The sequence below is a fragment of the Pongo abelii genome, chromosome 9 (assembly GCF_028885655.2).
Source record: "Pongo abelii isolate AG06213 chromosome 9, NHGRI_mPonAbe1-v2.0_pri, whole genome shotgun sequence".
Taxonomy (NCBI): domain Eukaryota; kingdom Metazoa; phylum Chordata; class Mammalia; order Primates; family Hominidae; genus Pongo; species Pongo abelii.
Genome location: NC_071994.2, coordinates 63475680 through 63482301, shown reverse-complemented (window position 1 = coordinate 63482301; position 6622 = coordinate 63475680). Strand labels below are relative to the sequence as shown.

The following is a 6622-nucleotide window of genomic DNA, read 5'->3' as shown; positions in this document are numbered from 1 at the left end:
AGAATTATTCTCCCGACATTGTGGATTATGTATCTCTTCAACTCCCCCAGGGAAAGAAGCAAAAAGAAGTTCAGACACTTCTGAAAATAAAGCAAGTGAAAACAAATCTGCAAAAATTAGTGCAAAAGGCCGGGCATGGTGTCTCACGCCTGTAATCCCGGCACTTTTTGAGGCTGAGGCGGGCGGATCATGAGGTCAGGAGTTCAAGACCAGCCTGGCCAACATAGTGAAACCCCGTCTCTACTAAAAATACAAAAATTAGCCAGGCATGGTGGTAGGCTCCTGTAATCCCAGCTACTTGGGAAACTGAGGCAGGAGAATCGCTTGAACCTAAGAGGCAGATGTTGCAGTGAGCTGAGATCACACCATTGCACTCCAGCCCAGGCAATGGTGCATGACTCATCTCAAAAAAAAAAAAAAAAAAAAAGTGCAAAAAAAGCCAAGAAGAAAACGCAAGCCCATTCATAATGACTGGGAAAGTACTGAAGAAAGTGATGTAAGAAGAAAAGCTAAATCAGCAGACAAAATGAGTACACAATGACATGAGGCTATTCCAACTACAGCATCTTCAGAACTTTCAGAGAAACCAGCTGAGTTGATCACTTCTAAAAAGATAGAACCTCTTAGTGCCCAGCCCTCTGTAGAGAAAGAGACCTTGGCAACAGAAATTTAATTGAAAACTCAGAAAAAAGGAAAGATCTCTTATGACAAAAGGAAGAAATCAAGAAGTAAAGCCATTGACTCAGATACTTCCAACATTGTGCATATTTGGTGTCTATAAGAAAACCAGTAACATCATGGAGTTGAATATTGTTTTGCCCACATTTGAGAAAATCCTCCTAGAGTATAAACAAAGAATAGAATCTAAAATTTGTAAGAAAAGCCATCAACACATTTTATTTTAACATTAAAAAGAACCCATCAAAATGTTTAAAGAAGTCCAGATGTTGAAAAACTTGAAAAGGAAGAATGCTAAGATGATTTCAGATATTGAAAAGTCAATGTTTGATTGAAGTTTAGGATGAACTGCTTCCATTAGAGCCACAGCTGAAACAACTACAAACAAAATGTGATAAACTTAAGGAGAGAAAATCTTCCCTTAGGAATGCAGCATATTTCTTATCTAATTTAAAACGGCTTTATCAAGATTATTCAGATGTTCAGGGGAAAGAACCAAACATAAAGGAAACGTATAATTCATCCAGCTTTCCAGCTCTATTATTTTGACAATTTTGGGAGCTGAAAATCACCTGCAAAATCAACCATCAATTAGAGAAGCTCCTTGACCAGAAAGAAGAAGCGCAGCCTACTAAAATGTGCCTATAGAAATGTTAGTTTCATGCTACTGTTACCTTCTGAAACTATACTTTTATAAATAATTTTTTTTGCAAAGAAGTATGGCCTAGTTATGAGAACCTAATATTTGTCATTCAAATTAAATGACTGTGAACACTGTTAAATGGCATCCATTTTTCAAATAGTTTTAAAGGCCATGATCATCTTTTCTGGCTAATATCTTGAGTAATAAATTTTAAACTGTTGACATCGTATCTTAATCAGCCCCAGATATAAGAGCTTTAATAAACATAAAATTAACTTGATGTGAACATAAACTAATTCTGATTAAGGAGGAGATTTCTACTGAATTTAAGTACACCAAAGCTAATTTTCAGTAAAACTTTATAGAAGTAAAAAACAAAAATTGGAAAACAAAGTGATAAAACTTAGTTTATGTAAACAGGTTTAATGACAATATATTTGTTATCAAATCTCACAGACATCAGACAAATTATAGCCTGGTGACATAAGTGTCCATAGTGAATTAGGTACTTGTATAGTACTTCAGTGATTAGTTTATCACGAATTTCATCCATTTCACTGTTGTAACTGAGAAGACTGTTCTCTGCAGCTTCAGCTAATTCAGCATCTTCAGTAGCTTCTAAAATATACGCATCTTCAATGCCATTAATCCCAGTCAGTGTCAGCAGAAGCACCTGTTGACACCTTACTAGTTGATGGTTTATGAGGATTTTGGGTTTCATTGCTCTTAATTTCATCTGCTTCAACCCCCTCATCATTCATGTCCAAATGCCCATACCTTTTCCCAAATGGGCCATGTGTATTTTGCACTTGCTTATTCCTCTTCCTGTAACTTCGTCTACTCTTCTCAACCAAGTGAAGATGTCCTTCATAAAACTCCAGCTCAAATGTCACATCTCAGGGAGTTCCTACTGTTCCCACAGCCTCCCAAGGGCTCCGACAGTGGCCGTCCTCCCTCTGATCTAGCTGGGATCTCCTCTATTGGATGGGTTGTTTGGGGGTCAATTTCCTTTGTTACACTTGTCAAAAGACAACATTACCACAAATGTATAGATCTAATTGGCTTTTATTCGTGATTGAATTGGGGCAGCCTCCATTCAACAAGATAGAATAAGAGTTCCCACTAGGCAATGGCCGAAGAGTGGGTTTTGTGAGGTGGGGATGAAGAAACAGAATCAAAGAGGAGAAAAGCTGATCGGTTTACATCAGGTTACTTCAGGCTACCTTTTTGTAAGGATTAAAGCAGAGGGGACTTTCTTATTTTGCTGATTTGGGTAGACTGGAATCTCCTGTTTTCAGAAAAAAAAAAAAAAAAAGAAAGGTCTGTTTTGGGATCTGTTTCTTCCTTAAGTTTCAGTTTGATTATGTGGCATTTACTATGCGTGACTCCACTTTGATTTGGTCTGGTCTGTTGGGCCTAGCACAGGAGCTCAGTCCAAAACAACAGCCTGGATCATTTTTGTTTAACACACTGCAGCTCCTGAAGAGCTGGACCGTCCCTTACAAGTTTTTTTGTATTCCTCACAGCGCCTAGCAGCAAAAAGTGCTTCACTCGGAAGTCCTCAGGGAACTAACTTTTCTTCCTCAACAAGGTGGGACTGAACTTCAGGGGACCTAGTGGGACCGCAGCGTGGCTTTCACTGCCACCTGGCGGCAGACCCATTGTGCAGGTTTTCATGCAAATGAAAAAGCTGCTGGGCCCCAGGCTAGCGGGCCAGAGCAGCTGGGCTAAGGTCCGGTTACCACCAGGAGCCAGGATGTTACAGTGGCCACCATGATTATTAGTACTGGGACAACCGCTGTCTATGCAGCTATTTACACTTTAAAGAGCTTTTATTTCCCTCAAGCCACCCTCAATCTTGTGAAGTCAGTGGAACAGCAATTATTATTCTTATTTTACAGATAGGTAGACAGAGGTGAATAATACCAGTAACAACATCATCTACTACCACAAAAATAACAACAACCTCTCCTCCTCTTCTTCCACCTCCAGTCTCTCCCTTATCCTAATGATTGCATGCTTAATGTGTGCCGGGCAGCGGGCTAAGGGATTTACAAATATCATATAACAGACTCTTGAGTTTTGTCCAGGCCTTAAAGCCAAGTGCCCATACATTTTAAGGCAGTGCCTATAGAAATATAATGTAAGCCATGTATGTAGTTTAAAATTTTCTAGTAGCCACATCTTATTTTAAAAAAAGAGATGAAATCAATTTTGTGATATTTTGTTATTCCAATATGTCAAAGATATTATTTCAACAACTAATGAATATAAAAAATATTAATAAGATATTTTACATTATTTTATTTATACTAAGTCTTTGAAAGCTGTTGTGTCTGTTGTTACACTTAGTACAGTCCCAGTTTGGATCAGCCATACTTCAAAAGCTCATTAGCCATATTTATGTAGCTAGTGGCTGCCGTATTGGATGGTAAGTTCTAAAGAAAGGAATTTGGCCATCTAGGCAGGCCTTGCCAACTGGAAATCTCCAACAAGATTATGAGCCTTATCCCACCATTCTGACCATTTGTGAGAGAAAGTAGGGGCTGGAGAAAGAGAGCTGGGGAGTGGGGATTTCTTTGAGAAGAGTTGTTGGAGTGCTGTGTGATTTCCTTCCCCTGCCCATAGAGGAGAGGAGGGTAGTGCCCTTCCTCCAATTTCAGACAAGTAAGGGAGGCTTCGTGAGTTTATACAGTAGAGAAGCTGATGCCTGACTCATGCCTGGAGAAGCCAAGAGGTGAGCCTGGCTGGAGATGACTCTGATGTCAGAACAAGGAGAGAGGACTACAGAGTGAATTAGGTGGATTGTGCTGATAGCCGGGCAAGGGCCATGCCCTCCATGGGACGTTAATCAGCTTGAGGGATCCAACCCAGGGACCTCATGCCACTACAGAGAAGCTTCCTGGAACGTATCAAAGGATCAGGGGCTTGAGGATGGGAGCAGTTGCATCACTCACAGCTGTGGATGGTATAGTAAGGGAGCCCCGGGTAGCGGCTCTCTGAGAAACCCATGAAAAGTATTCCATGAAAGAAAGAGCTAGTACTTTGGCATCTGCTACCTACAGAGATCTAAAGCTGGATTACAATATTATGTATGGAGGGCCTTGCTCTTTTCTTCAAATCTTGTTTCTCCCTGCATGTGACCCAAGAGAAGGCCTAAAGTCACAGCTTGAGCAAGGGGAAAGCAATGGAGCAAGGAAGGGACAACACTGACCACAGCCCTCTTTCCTTCTGTGGCTTCTCCAGTAGTGCAGATGTTATATGAGGGCTGGGGAAGGCAAGCACTGAAATTCCTAGAGAAGGATCCGAGACTATGTGGCCTCAGCTGGGCCTTACCCTATTGTTTGACAAGGCTTTCATTTACTTTGGTGACAATCATTTATCTCATGAACATTTACTGAGCACTCAACAATGGTAGCTGCTGTTATTACTCTTCTAGCCTTTATTTGGGTTAAAATGTATTTTAATAAATTTTGATGGCACTATGAGGTTAATATTGGAAGACGTATAATACAGGTAGATTAATTAGACATCTGTTGTGAACAAAAGAAATCTAACTCAAGCTAGCAAAAGCGAAAAAGTTAATAGAGTGGCTCATATAACTGAGAAATTTAGAGGGGATTAACATCAGTAAGTTTGATCCAGGAACTCAGGCAATATTATTAGAATTATTTTTCTTCAGTAGATATTTTTTTCCCTTACTTCTCTTCGTGTGAGGATCATGAACTCTCTTATAATAAATGGCTTCTCCTGCTGAGTTGGGGAAGATGGCTGTCCATTGCTCCAGACTTGCATCTTTCCAATACTGTAACCCATGGGCAAGATAACACCTTTCTGGCTAGCGGCTGCAGAAACGTTGGCCTGACTCATTCCGGTGTCCACCCTTTGGAGTTGGGGATTAGGAGAAGATGCGGTATGGCAATTGGCCACATCTGAAACACAAGGATTGGGGGTAAGTTCCCTGGAAAATATGAAGGTGCTATTGCCAGAGGTGAGATGGAGGTGCAGGCTGAAGTAGTGAAACTCCATTGTCCACCACCTACTCCAGGGAATGAATGCAATGTGCCATTGGAGCACAAATGAGGCTGTGACCAATATTGCTTTCTTATTTAGCACCTTTTAGTTATGGTACAATAATAAAAACAATAATAAATTTTATTTTTGATTTTTTTTCAATTTTTTTAATTTATTTTTATTTACTTATTATCATTGTACTTTAAATTTTAGGGTACATGTGCACAATGTGCAGGTTAGTTACATGTCATGTGCCATACTGGTGCCCTGCACCCACTAACTCGTCATCTAGCATTAGGTATATCTCCCAATGCTATCCCTCCCCCCTCCCCCTACCCCACAACAGTCCCCAGAGTGTGATGTTCCCCCTTCCTGTGTCTGTGTGTTCTCATTGTTCAATTCCCACCTATGAGTGAGAATATGCAGTGTTTGGTTTTTTGTTCTTGCGATAGTTTACTGAGAATGATGATTTCCAATTTCATCCATGTCCCTACAAAGGACATGAACTCATCATTTTTTTTATGGCTGCATAGTATTCCATGGTGTATATGTGCCACATTTTCTTAATCCAGTCTATCATTGTTGGACATTTGGGTTGGTTCCAAGTCTTTGCTATTGTGAATAGTGCCGCAATAAACATATGTGTGCATGTGTCTTTATAGCAGCATGATTTATAGTCTTTTGGGTATATACCCAGTAATGGGATGGCTGGGTCAAATGGAATTTCTAGTTCTAGATCCCTGAGGAATCGCCACACTGACTTCCACAAGGGTTGAACTAGTTTACAGTCCCACCAACAGTGTAAAAGTGTTCCTATTTCTCCACATCCTCTCCAGCACCTGTTGTTTCCTGACTTTTTAATGATTGCCATTCTAACTGGTATGAGATGGTATCTCATTGTGGTTTTGATTTGCATTTCTCTGATGGCCAGTGATGGTGAGCATTTTTTCATGTGTTTTTTGGCTGCATAAATGTCTTCTTTTGAGAAGTGTCTGTTCATGTCCTTGGCCCACTTTTTGATGAGGTTGTTTTTTTCTTGTAAATTTGTTTGAGTTCATTGTAGATTCCGGATATTAACCCTTTGTCAGATGAGTAGGTTGCAAAAATTTTCTCCCATTTTGTAGGTTGCCTGTTCACTCTGATGGTAGTTTCTTTTGCTGTGCAGAAGCTCTTGAGTTTAATTAGATCCCATTTGTCAATTTTGGCTTTTGTTGCCATTGCTTTTGGTGTTTTAGACATGAAGTCCTTGCCCATGTCTATGTCCTGAATGGTAATGCCTAGGTTTTC

The 6622-nt window shown here is 40.1% G+C and overlaps 1 pseudogene; it reads left to right on the top strand.

The window, feature by feature from the left end:
- The first annotated feature begins 568 nt into the window (after positions 1–568).
- LOC100436162 (centromere protein U-like) lies at positions 569–1326 on the top strand (annotated as a pseudogene).
- Positions 1327–6622: the final 5296 nt, after the last annotated feature.